The sequence below is a fragment of the Lynx rufus genome, unplaced genomic scaffold, assembly GCF_022079265.1.
Source record: "Lynx rufus isolate CCGP_SWC_20201006 ecotype Redwood Valley unplaced genomic scaffold, mLynRuf1.p SCAF_5, whole genome shotgun sequence".
Classification (NCBI taxonomy): Eukaryota; Metazoa; Chordata; class Mammalia; order Carnivora; family Felidae; genus Lynx; species Lynx rufus.
The window spans coordinates 143,256,827-143,265,920 of NW_025814867.1; positions in this window are offsets into that span (position 1 = coordinate 143,256,827).

Here is a 9,094-nt window from a genome sequence, read left to right on the forward strand (position 1 = left end):
CATCCTAGACTTCCATTGTAAATGGGGGAGCTAAGGTGGAATTTTGGGAAGCATCTCCATATTCATGGATTTATTGCTGAGGGGTATGCAGAGTCCATGAGAAAAGAGATATCTTTGCCTGTTAATATTAATTTATTCATTCTTGGGTGCCTAATACAGTTATATTAAGTTATATTAAACTTCTTGCATGTTTTTGTATATTTTGCATTTTTCTGAGATGTCTTGGTGTAGAGGTTAAGGACATAGGCTTTGGAGTCAGGAAGATGTGGTTTCTAGACCCGTCTCCATCACTATTTCTTTGATCTTGGTGAAGTCACTCCATTTTGCTGAACTTCAGTTTCCCACAGGGGTATATAGTGATAATTCACACATTTATTGTAAGAATTAAATAACACTATATAGGTAAAACATTTAGCATAGTGCTTGATACAAATTATGTACTCAACTGGTCCTTGTATCTATGATAATTGATTCTGGAGTATTAAGGAAAATATAAACCACTTAAGCAATTTTATGTCCCACCTATATCTCCCACATCTACTTAATGTCAAGGTAGGGTTTATAGCATAAATGACCTGAGATTATTTAGGGACTAGTTATCCAATTGGTGGATTGTGGGTATCCCTGCCTCTCCTTTTATCAATGAGCTGAACTTAGTTTCTGTGCTTCCAGCAACCTTCCAAAGGTGGGTGAGATGTGCAAAAGAGGAGTGTTGCATGATCCTTCCTATGGGTTTCATAAGGCAAAGAGATTTGGGGAAAAATCCGTGTCACCAAGAGCAGATGAGAACAGCTTCTTGGGAGATGTGATAGTCTGCCAGGTCTTGAAGATGGGTAGGGTATTGAAAAGCAGTGTAGCATTTCTGGGTACCAGGTATAAAAAAATGGGGGCGACACAACTTTTAGCAATTCTTCTTTTTCCTGCCAAACAGAAAAGCTGAGCAAAACCTAAGAGTCAGGAAGAGCATGATATATTCAAGGAATAGTAAAATTCTTGTCAACTGGAGCAGAAGTCTGAATGGAGGGAGAGTAGCATGCCATTTAAATGAACCCTGCTTTGAGCCTTACATTGAATATCTGTTTATATAGCCATAGATTAAAGTTAACAATATAATCCTGAAAGTTCAACAACACAGTTTGCATTTGATCAGAAACAATCAAGGGTCAAAAGTTCTTGAGCAAGGGAGTGATAGGGTAAAAATGGTAAATGTTCCATTGGTGGCATAGTCTGGAATATGTAGAGATGAAAAAATGGATGAAGCTTTTTAATTTTTTTTTTTCAACGTTTATTTATTTTCGGGACAGAGAAAGACAGAGCATGAACAGGGGAGGGGCAGAGAGAGAGGGAGACACAGAATCGGAAACAGGCTCCAGGCTCTGAGCCATCAGCCCAGAGCCCGACGCGGGGCTCGAACTCACGGAGCGCGAGATCGTGACCTGGCTGAAGTCGGACGCTTAACCGACTGCGCCACCCAGGCGCCCCTGGATGAAGCTTTTTATAATGGTACAGAGACTGGGTACCTGGATCAGATACCAGAATGAGATGACTGAATTCAGAGAACACTATGAAGGAAGAGTTGAAAGGACTTGGTGAGAGAGGGAGGCAAACCATAAAAGACTCTTAGATACAGAGAACAACCTGAGGGCTGCTGGAGGGGTGTTGGGTGGGGAATGGGCTAAATGGGTGATGGGCATTAAAGAAGGCACTTGTTGGGATGAGCACTGGGTGTTATATGTAAGTGATGAATCACTAAATTCTACTCCTGAAATCATTATTACACTGTATGTTAATTAACCTGGATTTAAATAAAATTAGAAAATTAAAAAAAAAAAAGAAAATGGTGGAGCCGGGACTCAAACCAAGGTCTCTTTGACACTGATATCCTTTAAACAATACTCCATTGCCCTTGGTGGGCTAGAAGCAATTTATTAATCCATCTCCTTTTGGATAAGTTGCATCCAGTACTTGATTGGAAAGGAAGAAAGGGTTATAAATGTAAATTTTTCTATCTCTAACAAAGTGTGCATGATCTTGCTTAAACCAGTCTTATGCTATGTAGCAAGAAATTGCTAAAGGACGGGATACTGGTAAAGCTTAATTCCAAGAAATTCTACAATTGCTTTAAAAAAAAAAAAGGACTTGATGACAGACTGGCCCTGGTAGATGGGGAGTTTATCATTGTTTATTGATAGCAGAATGAGGCACAACAATCCAAATAGACCCTGGACCTCCAGGAACTTAAATAAAGGAAGCAAGTTTTTAGGGGAACAAAAGCCCTTTAAAATACAATCACCTCTTCTAGCTTATCATCAGAACCCTTTGTTGATTAACACTTAGCTAACCATAATCTTGGAGGCATCAGTGAGTGTCTTTAATAAACTAATGATCTGATTGACATTACTTCCCAACTGGGAATTCCAAAGAGTTAACTTTCTAAATTGGGACATTCATGGAGTTAGTTTTCCCAATAGAAAATATGCAGAAGAGAAACATGAATCCCATCTCTTGGGTTATTAGAGAGTCACTGGCCCTTCTCCAATTGGAGAGAATTTAGAGTTGGACTGACATGAGGATTTCATGCTCATTACTTGAGAGTTTTCTTTATTTCAGTCAAGCTATGAAATCTGGTACACTCAAGCATGGATTTAGACCTTGACTTTGGGGTTCTTTTTTGTTGTTGTTGTTATTTTTTATTTAGAAAGTGTCAAGGAGACTAGTATCAGCCCAAGATGGTAGCTTTCAACATTTGTTTTTAAAAAATTCTTTCAAGCGAGGCACCTGGGTGGCTCAGTTGGTTAAAGCATCCGACTTTGGCTGAGGTCATGGGTTCCAGTGGTCTGTGAGTTTGAGCCGCACGTCAGGCTCTGTGCTGACAACAACAGAGCCTGGAACCTGCTTCAGATTCTGTGTCTCCCTCTCTCTCTCTCCTTCCCCCGCTCACAGTCTGTCTCTTTGTCTCTCTCCCTCTCTCAAAAAAAAAAATTAAAAAAAAATAAAAACTAAATAATTCTTTCAAGGTATCAGAAGTTTTCCTATCTGGATATAAATTAATCATATGACATTTAGTTGAAAAAGCACAAGGCCCATCCTGTTGGTGTCTCTTTTAAGTAACACTATTCTCGCATATCAGGGTGTTTGTATGGAGCTGCTGAAATAGCTCCCATGCATCTAATTTAACCGTGTGACTGTCTAGTGTGCACGTGCACAATTGGTTCTCAGCGAAATTGTGAGGCAGGGAAGTGTCTGTTGTCATTGTTGCTTTCCTTCAACTTTTTCTATATGTGATACTTTTGGGTAGTATTTCCCTCTCCCTCCTCCGGGCCCTAATGTTTCCCGTATTCTCTTTGCTCCCTGCTCTCAGTCCTTGTTCAATGGAAAGACTCGGGAAAAGCATTAAATGAATATTGAGGTTAACTTTTTAAAAACAATCTCTCTCACGGTGTTGCTGTTGTTCTTGTTGTTGTTGTTGTCATTGTTTTGGCATCTCCACAGGGGAGTCGGTAGGAAGTCAAGGATTTGCCTCCAGTTATGCCCAGCATGGACAGCACAGTGGGAGGGGGAGGTAATTGATTCCAAAGTCCAGTCAAGATGTTGCCTGGAACAGTGGTTCTCAAATGCTGCTTTGCAGACCTGGTCTGGCTTTGATGAAGTTTTCACTTGTCTGATGTGAAACAAAAGAAATAAGGGCATGGAATCCCCCTGGAGTTTTGCCACCCAATGAGGTGAGGATGGCCTTTGGGAAAATAGTGGCTGGGAGATACTTTTTGAGCTCTTTCAAGTCACCGTTCCCGACTCTGACCCGACCTCCAAAGCTGCCTCCACACGCCGCGACAACGAGCAGTTGAAAATCCCTCATAGGTTGGTGGCAGTGGGGGTCTCCTGTATTTACATCTTTTACAAAGCACAGAGGTGAGAACCACGGTAGAAACTTTATCATCAAATACTGTAAAGTCAACAATACAGTATCTGTAATCATTTTGAGTTTGTTATTCTGATATCCGATGAAGGTTCTTTGAGATACAGTTGGATTTACTGGTTGGTATCTGTCCCTTGAGGCCACAAAGGCCAGAAGGGAAGTCAGTGTTTATTGAGTACGTAAATGCTTCTACTTGTATCATCTCATCAATTTAGACTGGCAACAACTCTGTGGGGAGATGCGATTTGACCCATTTTACAGATGTGGACCATTGATTGGCAAAGGGAGGCTAAGTAACTCGCCTCAAATCAAGCAGTTAATAAACAGTAGGAAGGGATTCAAAGACAGGCCCTTGGGGCTGTTTTTCCTTTATTACCCATTTGGAGGCAGGGTCCATGTAATGAGAGACAAGCATGATTGTTTCTGAAAGCAAAGAACTTCCTCAGTAGTCATAGGAAATGATGGAGAAAGGTTAGTTCTGATTTGCTTTTATAGAGTGGGAAAGAAGAAAAGTTGAGTTAAGTTTTATTTGGTGGTGTGCTGAATATACTTCCAACATATTCTTTTTGAAGCAAATGTTTCTTATAAGCTAAATAAGTAAAAATATTCTTATAAAAGAATAAATTGATAAGAGCTACAATAATAGTGGCTAGATGAATGTTTCTAAGAAACATAAAACCTGTCTTTAAGCTGAATCAGATCTCTCTGTGTGGGGAAATATCATTCAGGCTATTTGATGTGTGATCTTGTTTGCCTCATTATTACAGGTACTGGTTGAGGTGATATGATGATTACTATTAATTATAAAGCATTGGCAATCTGCTAGATATCATACCAAATCACTGCCTGCATCCATATCCATATCTGTACTTTTAATTTTATGGGTCCTGAAAAATCTAATGTGTATTAAATTTTCACATATCTAATGTTTTTTTTTTAATGTGTACTCATTTTTGAGACAGAGAGAGACAGAGCATGAATAGGGGAAGTTTCAAAGAGAGAGGGAGACACAGAATCTGAAACAGGCTCCAGGCTCTGAGCTGTCAGCACAGAGCCCAACGCGGGGCTCGAACTCACGGACCACGAGATCATGACCTGAGCCAAAGTCGGATGCCCAACTGACTGAGCCACCCAGGCGCCCCTCACATCTCTAATGTTTAACAAGCAGGAAGCAAAGTTTCAAAAAGCTTTTGAGATGTCTCCAAATAATGTGGTTCTCTAACAAGAACCAAGGTATACAGGCTTTTTTAAAAAAAGTTTTTTGATGCATTAGTAATGCGAGTTGGCAGCCTTATATCACTTATTTCTAAAAATAAAATACGAATCTCGATTTAGATTTAAAATGCAAGTACTTAAAGAACTTTCATGCCTAATTTTTTTTTTACTGATATTTCATATAGAAAGTGTTTGCTTTGATGGGGAAGTAAAAGAGAAACATTTCTTAAATTCTGAGTTAAATGAAGAAGGAAAACCCATGAGACATGAGGTTGTGGCTGCACTAGGGAAATCTCTCTTAACTGGCATGGGGATAACTAAGTAATCAGAAGCAATGATTCTCACTCTGCCTACTGTCTGTATTATTCAGATGAGGAACAATACCTTCAATGCCCACCATCATACACATATGCACATATTCACATACAGGTACCTTGTCCCCCATTACCCGTTTGGTTGGGTTTATGGTGAAAGGAATGGAGAAAGTGAACCCAGTTTTATTAAGCATTTATTATCATTACTGATTATTTCCTAGGTGTCAGGCTTCAGGCTAAATGAATTGACATGTGCATTCCTTTACTAATAACAAGTTTTTGAGGCAGGGAATATCATGCCCATTTTACAGAGAAGAAACTACGTCTCAAAGAGATTATGTGGGTTGTTCATATCAAAAGGTGGCTGACTTGAGCCCTACAGAGGCTTGTATTGACCCTCTTTGCCTTTAGTGGTTAGGAGCCTTCCCAGGCAAATGGTTCCAGGAAAATTTTTGCATGAGCCTTGGCACATGTACCCATTGCCCAAACTCATTTGCCTCTTAAGTGTGCGTCTGTTCCTGAAGGATAATCTCCAGGACACTCACGGGCAGGATAGCTACACAATTTGCAGAGACATAGTGCAAAAAGTGCAGGGCTACTTGTTCAAAAATGATTAAGAATTTCAAGTATTATGGATAGAACATTAAGCCAGGAGCAGGGTCCACCAGAGGGAAGGGCTCTGTGTGTCTGCACAGACACATGCCCATGGAGCCAGCTCTGACTGCAGAGAATGCAGTCAGATGGAATGGATTCTGGACAAGGCTGACTCTTGGGTTTCTGGTTGGGGAGCAGAGTGGGGCTTGGAAGTGTGCTCTGAGGGTGGCTTATCTCTGTCCCGAGGGCTCCTCTGTGTGGAAATCTAGACTCTTCCTACCAAGGATCTGCCTCCAATTATGCCCAGGATGGAGAGCACGGTGGGGGGGAGGGGGAGGAGGTAACTGATTCCAAAGTCCAGTCAAGATTTTGCCTGGAACAGTGGTTCTCAAATGCTGCTTTGTAAACCTGGTCTGGTTTGATGAAGTTTTCACTTCTCTGATGTAAAACAAAAGAAATAAGGACATGGCATGAAGTGTTTCGGTGTGTGTTTGCTTTTGTCTCTAAAGCTAAATTTATCCAATATAATGGACACTCTTCTACGATCATTTTTGTCTTCAGATTTGGGGACTAACGTGTTCTCTCTGTCATAAAGAGAAGCTAATGATAGGTAGTTATTTTGACTCATCTTCACTTGCCGAATAAAAAGGTGGACACTCTGAGGCGCGATCCCAAATGTTTTGAGGAACATTTCGCTGTTGCATGAAGTACAAAAGTCTGGGAGCCCATGGACCAGAAAGTGAAGGGCTGTGACTCACCCCTTAATCTTAGGAGACTCCTTTCTTTTGTTGGGGGCCTTATCCTTTGCTCTACACCGAGTCCTGGAGCACATGACAGCTTAGCCCCATTCTCCAAAAACTCTGACCCCATGGCCTCTCATTGCTAGATAACAGTGAGGATTTGGACTTACAGTCCCACTTGGTCCCATGTATCTTATTCATGGAGAAACACAGAGCGGACAACTTAAGGAAATCTGAAACAGAATAACCTCAAAGGCAACTCAACAGCTGTTCGATAGATGCTGAGGCGAGCCCATAATAAAATGTACTATGGCATGTCATAATGGTTGGAATACCAGTAAGAAAGTTCTATCTTAAGTTCCATTGACTTAGTCTCATTGTGTTTGCAAAACAGGCAGTGAACATCTGCTTATCAAAAAAAAATCCCTTTAGATTCCTTCCCTTATAGTTTATTCTTTCAAAATTCCTTAGGATACATTTTACTTCGTCCATTAAGCCCACTGTGGCATTTTGAAAATGAGTTATTTTTTTAAATAATAACACGTTAAAGATTATGATAAAATGATTTGCCAATTTAGCATACAGCCTTAGTTGCTGCCCCGCCCATAACAAGCATTCAATCACTATTTGGTAAACAAATATATTTTAATAAAAGTATACTTGCATTTTGATTTTGTCACATTATAAGCATGGCTAGTAAACTGCTTTCCTTTTTAAAAAAAACAAAAACAAAAACACAAGCCAAACTTGCCAGAGAGAGGGTCTCTTGCATACCTACTGCACCGTCTACTTTGTTCTTCTGGAATCGTCAAAACAAACTTAACTGCTCTCAGGAACTCCGATCCAATATCACCGTCAAAATGTTTTACAACGATTTGGCCAAATGTTTGTGGAACAGCTGTGCTACTAGTCTGCCTGAGTCATTTTCCTTCTTTCCTTTTGGCCCAATCCTGTGATTCATCATTCTGCTTTTAGAATATTTGCCTATTTTTAAAACCAGTCAAAGAAGGCAGCCACTGTTTGAAAGTAAACACACCACGCATCAACTCAGGGCAGCTATGCAAGCAGCTTCACAAGCCCTGAAATTTCTGGCTGCAAGGGTGCTAGCTAAACCAGATGGCATCAGGCAGTGGAAGACAGGACCGACTTTCAGACTTGGTTGTCTCCTTACATCTGTCTTTGGTTTTCTTATTTCCGTTGCCATTTCCTGCTTGAATTAATCCAACTTGAACCCGTTGTTTAACAAAAGTCTTATTTTTATTCTGCTCGTCGTTACGACGTCCATTACATGTTTCTATGCCAATTAATTAGACTTTGTTTTCAAACTCAAGAAATCCAGTCTGAAACGTTATCTGCAAAATTATCAGCGTGGTTACATAGAAGCGCCATGGTTTAACTATAGATAATGACATAGATTTCTATAATACACTTTATTAATTCTGGGTCAGACCAGTATTTGCTATTTACTTGACCATAGTAAAGCAATTGAATAGCTTTCTTCTTTTTTATGATTGAGCAGGAAGGAGTGTGACTTCACATGGAGGAAGGTGGATTAAATCCCAAGAAGCCTTGAGCTCCATTCCTGGCTGTCTTTTGGAATTCTAGAAGGCACTGTCTATTCTGGTACTTTATAGAAGTGGTTTCTCCTTCTAACGAGTGCCTGTTCATCTATGATTATTAGATGCCAAAGTATAATATGTTCCCATTGACCTGTGCCAAATTGCCCTGGCCTTGAACTCAATGCACTGACATAATCAAGATGTCTGGGTCTGGGTTATTGATATTTCATTGAAGTAAATTTAAGTGAACCTTAGACCAAAATCAGTTTTAGAAACTATAGGTTTTATAATGAAGGCTACCTGTAAAGGATCCATAGCAACAAGTGAATATTTCTGTCTTTTGTCCAATGCTTTTCAGATGAAGGGGTGTATTTAAAAAGCCACAGTATTTGTCAGAAGTCATTCTGAGTAGGAAGAGAGTACTCAAAAGGGCCTGAGGATTGGGTGTCCTCTTGATTCAATCCTCTAGGCTGCAGCAAGGGTCTTGGGAGCATTTCTCCATTTCTGCTTCCTCTGGGAAGCTGAATAGTGTTAAATGGGAGTATTATTATACTACGCTTGACTAAAATATACCAGAGGCTGTTAACTGCTGTGACCCTTGAGGTGTTTGGCAGAGGCAAATACTGTCCTTGTTTGAATTATCTTTCTGGTAATTCTCTTTGATGCCTTCAAAGAACTGTAATGCCTGGAAGCCAGGAGCTTCATTTTGCTCTGGACTATGTTATCAGAGAGTAGGGAGAGAAGACTTGTTTCTGC